Source organism: Orbicella faveolata, unplaced genomic scaffold, assembly GCF_042242905.1.
Source record: "Orbicella faveolata isolate gen_17 unplaced genomic scaffold, um_ofav_v1 contig_26, whole genome shotgun sequence".
Lineage (NCBI taxonomy): Eukaryota > Metazoa > Cnidaria > Anthozoa > Scleractinia > Merulinidae > Orbicella > Orbicella faveolata.
In genome coordinates, this window is record NW_028301554.1 from 9187256 (window position 1) to 9195000 (window position 7745).

Genomic DNA, 7745 nt, shown 5'->3' on the forward strand with positions numbered 1-7745 from the left:
TATTGAGTTTACAATCGATTTTCGTGAATTTCTTGGCTTTTTCGTATAGAATAAAGTTCAGACTTGGATTAAACGCTTGTGTGGATAAAATAGTTTATCCATCCTTCAATTACAAGTTCGCGTCCTCAATTAAAATATGCCGATCTGAAACTTATCATATTTAATAAGAATTTAATTTGATTACCAGTGTTCTAAAACAGGAACATGCAGATGTTCTAATTCAGCGGAGCCACGCTCGTAGCGACTACAGGTAAAATGAATTGCAACTTCTGAATTCTCTCTCCGTTTAACGGAAAAAACACGAGAAAAACGTAGGTTATACTTTCTATTGCGTTACTCGGTGATGGAGGCTTATGCCATAGAGAGTGGCAACGGAAAGTAGTAAATAATATGCTGAAAAGAAAAAGGACAATTCAAATAAAAGCAGAAGTCTGCTCTCAAATTTCATCTTTTTGGATCATTTCTTTCGTGCTGTTAGCACTATTAAAAAGCACTTTCTTTGATGCGGATATTTTTGAGACCTAAGCCAGCCGTCAAAAAATACAGGAAACTGTACGGGTCCGCAAATGATCCCCAAATTGAACCGCAAATGATCCCGGACCGGAAATGATCCCAATATTGGACCGCAAATGATCCCGATCAAAAAATAGGAATGGCATGGATTTATATCAGAGGAAGGAGAGAACATGTACAAAAATTATGAACTAAAAAACATGTTTTATCATTTTACAAAAAATATATTCCACAGTTGCCGTTTTGTTCTTCGAAGGGTACAGATCGTTTTCACTGGACACGCAATAAAAAAAAATAATAATAATAATAAATCGAAAACCAACCGATGAAAAAGAGCTAAGAAATTGTGATGTATGCTATAGAAGATAACTAAATAAGACACTTTCCAAGTTTTAGGCCTGTGCGTTTCTCCAAACTTCAGATATTCGTCGTAAATGTTTCCCAGAAATTAACAGAGCCCAGTAAGAAAACGCCATGTTGGTGTACATCCGTGGTACACCAATATGGCGACCGGAATATAGTGTAAACATCTGGAACTTACTTTGGCTTTCTAGGCGACTGATTATCAGTACTAAACAAACAAACATTTACATAACCCCTTTTCCTAATGCTCTATCATCTAAAAAGGCTCAATATCATGAGATAAGTATATATTTTTCAACAAACTCGATCGTAGCCTTATGTCACGCAACCTCCATAACCCTGAAATTCAAAATGCTCTGGTTTCCAAACGAAGCACGCTAATTGTCAGGAGTGCTCAACGGGAAAAATTTTTAAATTGACTTGTTGTTGCTCGAAAGTATTAATTGACATCCAATAAGAGATAAATAGTTAATAATTAACAACCGTGGGAAAATAATATCCGCTCCGCACCGCCAGCTAGTAGAAGATAGCTAAATGAAGTCGCCAGCCAGGAACCGTTTGGGGGATGCTTTTTCCCAGCCAGCACAACTTAAGAAACGCTGGTTTTCCCAGCAATTTTTACATTACTTTTTGCGCCAACCAGGAAGAGTATAAATACCTTTTTTAATTCAATTTTAATTTAATCAATTGAGTTAATTAAATTAAAATTCCGTTGAATCTAATTAATTAATCAATTAATTAATTTGACTCAGTTATAATTAATCAATTAATTATAACTAGTTAATTTATAACTAAATTAACTAGTGAACATGAAAAAACAAAAATTTTACTTACCTCAAAAAGGAAACACTACAATTATCATTGAATGGCAGTAAGATTAGGACAGTTCTCCATCCATGCAATAATTCATCTAGCAGTAATTTATAGCCCTCCGCGAAACAATTGTCGCTGAATGTATCATAACTGAACTGTGTCCAAGGCCACTAAGACTACAAGAACTCATTGCTCCATTCAGCTGTTAATGAAAAATGCAAAGTAGATTGCATTTTTTCTTCCAAATGTATACAGGCTTCAATGGAGATGTAGCATGCATAAAAAAAGTAAAATCCAATAGAATTAGATGTTTGTTGTAAAAAAATCTATAGAAACCATTTATTTTGCCATAAAATGAGCAATACCTAGAAAAGTAAAACTTACGATAAATTAATTGCTTAACTGCCACTGCTGTTTAGGGCTGTCAGCGTTTTTAGGAAACCAATACCGCAACGGACCCAGGTTCAGACTGCCTTAGTTACCTTTTGAAACTGGTAGATAATTTGAAATGTACTATAGTGGATTTTATGCTCGGATCTGTTCAATACTTAGAGTTAGCTCTACTAATTTGTAAATTGTAATTGAATTTTTCCTCTCAGTCCATAATGGGAGGAACAAGGGCTGGAAATGAACCTCGAGCTCGCACATTCCAGTTTTTAAACTGCTCTGGTGTACCTGCCCCCTTCAAGCTTAACGGCATAAGTTTTTGACAGCCCCGAGTATATCTTTAAGTATTGGTGGCACTTATGAGAAATCGTACCTGTTCCTCAGAATCTATAATCCAGACTGTATTAATTGCCCCTTGCTAGCTACAAATAGAAAAACTCAACATTGCGAAAAACTAGCAGACATTTTGAAGTAGTTTTCATTCTCGGGCCAGAGCAATATTAATAGTTCATTCATTTGCAAATTTTGAAAGAATTGTGAGAAAACAAAACTGCTCTGGTCCACCTGCCCCTTCAACCATAGTCCCAACTACAAGTGAATATATGAAAGACCATATATCTTCTTATAATCCCAACTGCAGCTCCGAGTCAAGTGTTAGCGGCACTTGTGAGAAATCGTACCCAGAATCTATTATCCAAAACATCCTAATCCTCGTTAGCAGATGCACTAAAAAAAGTGCATTCTTGCCCAAACAGGGTCCCTCTACAACATCATCTAACGATCTATTTTTCTAACTGACCATATGCAAAAATGGCTACCAATGCCTTCTGTTGTCTGGTCACGTTTCTTATAACGTGATCACACTAAAAAAGCAAATGAAACAAAATACTAAAACGCTTTGGCGTTTTTTGGTTTAAAGGTTACAAAGTAGAGACTTATTTAACGGATTATAAAGGAATAAAACGACTCTGACCTACATAGCCTCGTTTTCACTTTTTTGATAAGGTATATGTAATTGTGATCTCCAATTAGAGAAGAAGATAGCCTGAAAACTCAACACAGTGATTTATTTTGTCCTAATCTTCAAGGTAAATAGTTTTAATTCCTTTAGGGAAGTGTTTCTTCTGGGCGACATACATTTAGGCTGCCAGTTTTGCATTGGATCTTTCTACTGGAGGCTTTCGAGTTTCTGACAGAAAACTGAATCTTGCTACTGATTAATTATATCTGTTTTAAACGCTACTAATTATTTAATATGCTTTACTAAACAAAACGTTTGCCAGGAAGGCACTATCTTGACCTCGACGCTTGTAAACTGCATAATTCCAGTTGCCATTTGCATAACACTTCTTCTAACTGCTCATGTCAGATGCTCAACAACCATCACCACGTCCGACGCTAGCATTTCTACCAGAAATTAGTAATATGAAGCTGACCATATGTCTACTTATTTTCGTGAAACTGAGCTGTTAAAAAAAGCTTTCCTTAGAATCTTTTTGCAGTCCTTAACGTTATTATATGAGGTGAATTACCTACCTGAATTACAGTGTTGACGCAAAATGGTCTCACAGTCAACTCTCTCTTTCAACCTGTGTAAAAAGGAAAGGAACAACAATTAGCATGCGCGCGTTGATCTTTATCTTGAAAAATGGTATTGACTTTTTTGACCTTCAAAAGGAAAAATTGACAGTCTTGTACCTTTATCTTTGAAATTGCCTAATAAAACTAAAAAAAACACTCTTCCCTCCATAAAAAAACTCCTGTCTAACTGTTAAAAAAACACCTCTATATGGACGCAAGTCCCTTTTTTTCCCTTTTCAAATTGCAGGAAAGCTAGCCTATATCATACCTGAAACGCAATTTGTTCAACAAAACACCAACAAAGTACTCCACGTTTCACTCTAGAACCTGCGGAGAAACTTACATCATGTGAACACAATAAAATACAATCGCGAAGAACAGTCGTAAATAATAACACTTCACGTAAATGGGTATAATTGTTTAAAATAACCTATATGTAACTGCGCTTCTTCTAAGTAAAATCTTTGTAAACCCTTCAATGATTAGGAAACTTTCATAAATTAAAAACACTCATACAGTTGAATAACAAACTACGATGTTCAAGGAACCCTCAGGAGAACCAAAGAGAGTTTTGAAGTATTTCTCTTAGTATAGGTAGCGAATTTCGGAAACCTTGTTACAGCATTCATCTAGTTAAATAAACTGTAGGAGTTTTGGAATCCCTTGCGAGATCACAAACACTTCTCTAATATAAGTTAAGATGTTCAAAAGAAGTTTTGGAATCCCTTGCGAGATCACAAACACTTTTCTAAAGTAAGTAAAGATGTTAGGAAGTTTTGGAATCCCTTGCGAGATCACAAACACTTCTCTAAAGTAAGTTACGATGTTCAGAAGAAGTCTTTGGAATCCCTTGCGAGATCACAAACACTTTTCTGAAGTAAGTAAAGATGTTACGAAGTTTTGGAATCCCGTGCGAGATCACAAACACTTCTCTAAAGTAAGTTACGATGTTCAGAAGACGTTTTGGAATCCATTGCAAGATCACAAGCACTTTTCTAGAGTAGATTAAGATGTTACGAAGTTTTGGAATCCCTTGTGAGATCACAAACACTTCTCTAAAGTAAGTTAAGATGTTCAGAAGAAGTTTTGGAATCCCTTGCGAGATCACAAACACTTTTCTAAAGTATGTAAAGATGTTACGAAAGTTTGCAATCCCTAGCGAGATCACAAACACTAAGGTAAGGTGTTCAGAAGAAGTTTTGGAATCCCTTGCGAGATCACAAACACCTTTCTAAATTAAGTTAAGATGTTACGAAGTTTTGGAATCCCTAGCGAGATCACCATCACTTCTTTAAATTAAGTTAAGATGTTCAGAAGAAGTTTGGACTCCCTTGCGAAATCACAAACACTTCTCTAAATATTAAGTTAGGTTTACATGTTTCAAGCCAAATTTATCTCCATTAAGCTTACTTTATTGCATTTTGACAGACAACACTTTTGTCCTAATAAGCTGACGTGTTTTCGCCAGTTTAGGAAAGTCTTTTGAGATCAAACACTTGTTCATAACCGTGTTGGGACTAAGTGGAAATGCCTCCGAATTTCTCGAAAAGACATCAGGATTCTGGGATAATTTGGGAAAATTACCAGCAGTCGTCTACAAGTAAAATAATCTTTTGGTGTTTCCAAACCTCCCTTCAGAGATAACAAATACTTTCGCGGCACAACCTTCCATGTGTTGAAGCCTCCAACGAGATCACTTAAAATTAGCTTACGATGAGCCGTTAAAGAGGTAACTTCATTTTTGTTGGGAGGCTCTGTCACGGGACACTTTCGGTTAGTGAGAAAGCGGTTAACTCACTTCCTGTATACCATTCAGCATGTGGTCTTTAAGCATTAAACAACCACTAAATAGTTCACAAACGTTTTTCAGTTCACTAACGTTTTTTTCTCTATTAGTTAACAAAGATATGGTTAGAAGTAACTAGCTCATTAATTTTTGCAAACCCTTTTCCTCGTGCTGTGAACTGGAGCTCGGTAGCCAATGGTGTGCCTCTCATGTTTCCTTCAACACCACGATTGTTCGAGGCGGCATCAATTCACGATTCCCTACAGAAACAAAGAATGCCCCTAAGAGGCCAGTTCAAACGGAGTCGCAAAATATGGAAAGCTAGAGTCTCTTTTTCTGTTAAAGCCTTTTTTACAGAACATCACATTGAAATTACGTAAACGCATTGAGACTGATATTACGATCAAAACGTCTTTATTTTAAGGGCAATTAATAGCAAGTTTGATACTGATTGTGCTGTCTAACAAAAACAAAATGCTCTGTTGTGAGGAGGAATTTTAAGTAGAGTGGAGCCGTCTGACTGTGCTATAGTTATGGGTCGCACTTGGGAAATCTTTGCCAGAATTTGTTTAATTTGCGGTGGAAATCTGTCATCGCGGGCCTTTGCCTAGTGCGACCGCAGGTTTTTCGCTTTGGCAAAAACTTTGCGAATCGGCAAACATCAAAGACGCCGTAGTGCTTGGGTGGGGCAGGCAGATTTTCGAAAAGTCGGGCCAAACAATGGGAATCACAGCGGTAACTGTCAACGATTGTCAGCGTAACATGAAAAGCGAGGTTTTCAAGGTTTTTACGGCGATAGCATGGAATACCCGCAGTATGCTTCCGTCTACAATCATATGACTGGAAGGGGAACGCAACCGAGCACTTCACATGCGAGCATTGCGTAGGAAAGCGCTCTACCGACCAGGTCCATGTAGGCAAGCGCTTCACAAACGTCGTCATTTTCGTCTTCCCAATCGTCTCCTGATCCTGAACCCGTAGATACTGGAAAACGATCTTATGAAAGATGGTCAGATGACGAAGAAAAAATGCTATTCAACCTGTGAGCCGAGAATTTCGATCGCATCAACAGCAGTCAAGCCCGCAAAGCTTGGGATGACATCGCCAAGCAAACAAATTTGAAATTTGGTACTGTCAATTATCTCCCACTAGTGCGACCCTCCGTTTCTGTCTAAAAGTTTTCCTTTCCCGTTGCGGTTTCAAATTTTTGTGGTTTTTTAGCCGGCAAAGATGAAAACTTTTCTCAAGTGGTCAAGGGCGTGGTTTCCGGACTTTCCGCTGTTATCTACATGACACCTCTATCATTTGCTAATAATTTCTCTAGGCTCATTTCGGTATTGCAAAATATGTTTTAAGCTCTCTAAATATTGGCTCTGGAGGGACAAAATTTGAAATATTCCGTGAACATGTTACTTCCGCCGGGCCTGGCTGAATGATTAGGTCGATTAGATCTGTTTGCCAGTACAGAAAATGTAGCTTCTTGACAGGTCTAATTACCTCATTGATTGATTTGTTGCAGGCTTATCACAAACGGCGGATAGGCACATCAAAAATATAAGTCTACAGGCTACCCTGTCCCGCCCCGATCGCTTCACTCTCCGAATTATTCTGTTTCGCGCTCGCCAAATTTTTTTCTGTCCTCGCCGGGAACCTTTTCGAAGGCTAAACATTCATAAACATTTGCAAGACCACAGCAGCTACCCTAATTCAAAATTTGGGCATTTTTTAGCGCCCTTCGTTCGTACTAGTATGAACGTTAACCCGGTATCATGTTAATCAAACATGCTTCAGTTATTTCGTATTTAGGAAGGAGTGGCCTGAGAGAGTGTTTTTTCGAGGCAAGGTCATCATGTCTGGTCATCGGTGGGCAACGATATTTTCACGCCAATGTTAAATAAATTAAATTTCAACTCGTGCGTGTTGGCGGAACGAGAAGACTTCTCGCAGTTGCACTTGTTCCGCTTCAAGAAAGAGTCGACTTATGGCAAGCCTAAAAAAATGAACTGTTATTCTGGCGTCACGCGCCGCTCAAGAAACTATGGCACACGCGATAAAATTTCGCTGCTTTGCATCGCGATACAGTTCTTTCGGGATTTGCGTCAAAATTGCACGAAAATACAAACGCCAAAAAATTGCATCGTTTGTAACCCTGGAAATCCAAGTTACCTTTTTCTTAGAGCAAGCTTTGTGAATGTAGAAACAACGGAATGTTAAGCTACGTATAAAACCTTGTTTGTCTCCTTGCTTGGGACGCGTTCAAGCCGAACTCACACAAATAAAATATACATACGTATATTCGCGC

General features: G+C 38.0%; 2 long non-coding RNA genes across 2 annotated transcripts in view; both read right to left on the reverse strand.

The window, feature by feature from the left end:
- Positions 1 to 1999: 1999 nt before the first annotated feature.
- Positions 2000 to 3805, reverse strand: LOC149108061 (uncharacterized). The gene is made up of 2 exons (XR_016209020.1): positions 3613 to 3805; positions 2000 to 2498 (listed from the first exon to the last, which is right to left on the reverse strand). It is a non-coding gene; the product is annotated as an uncharacterized LOC149108061 (long non-coding RNA).
- A 1590-nt stretch (positions 3806 to 5395) lies between these two features.
- Positions 5396 to 7745, reverse strand: part of LOC149108062 (uncharacterized) — a 5226-nt gene continuing 2876 nt past the window's right edge. Inside the window, exon 3 of the long non-coding RNA XR_016209021.1 lies at positions 5396 to 5703. This is a non-coding gene — a long non-coding RNA (uncharacterized LOC149108062). The remainder of the gene's footprint in view (positions 5704 to 7745) is intronic.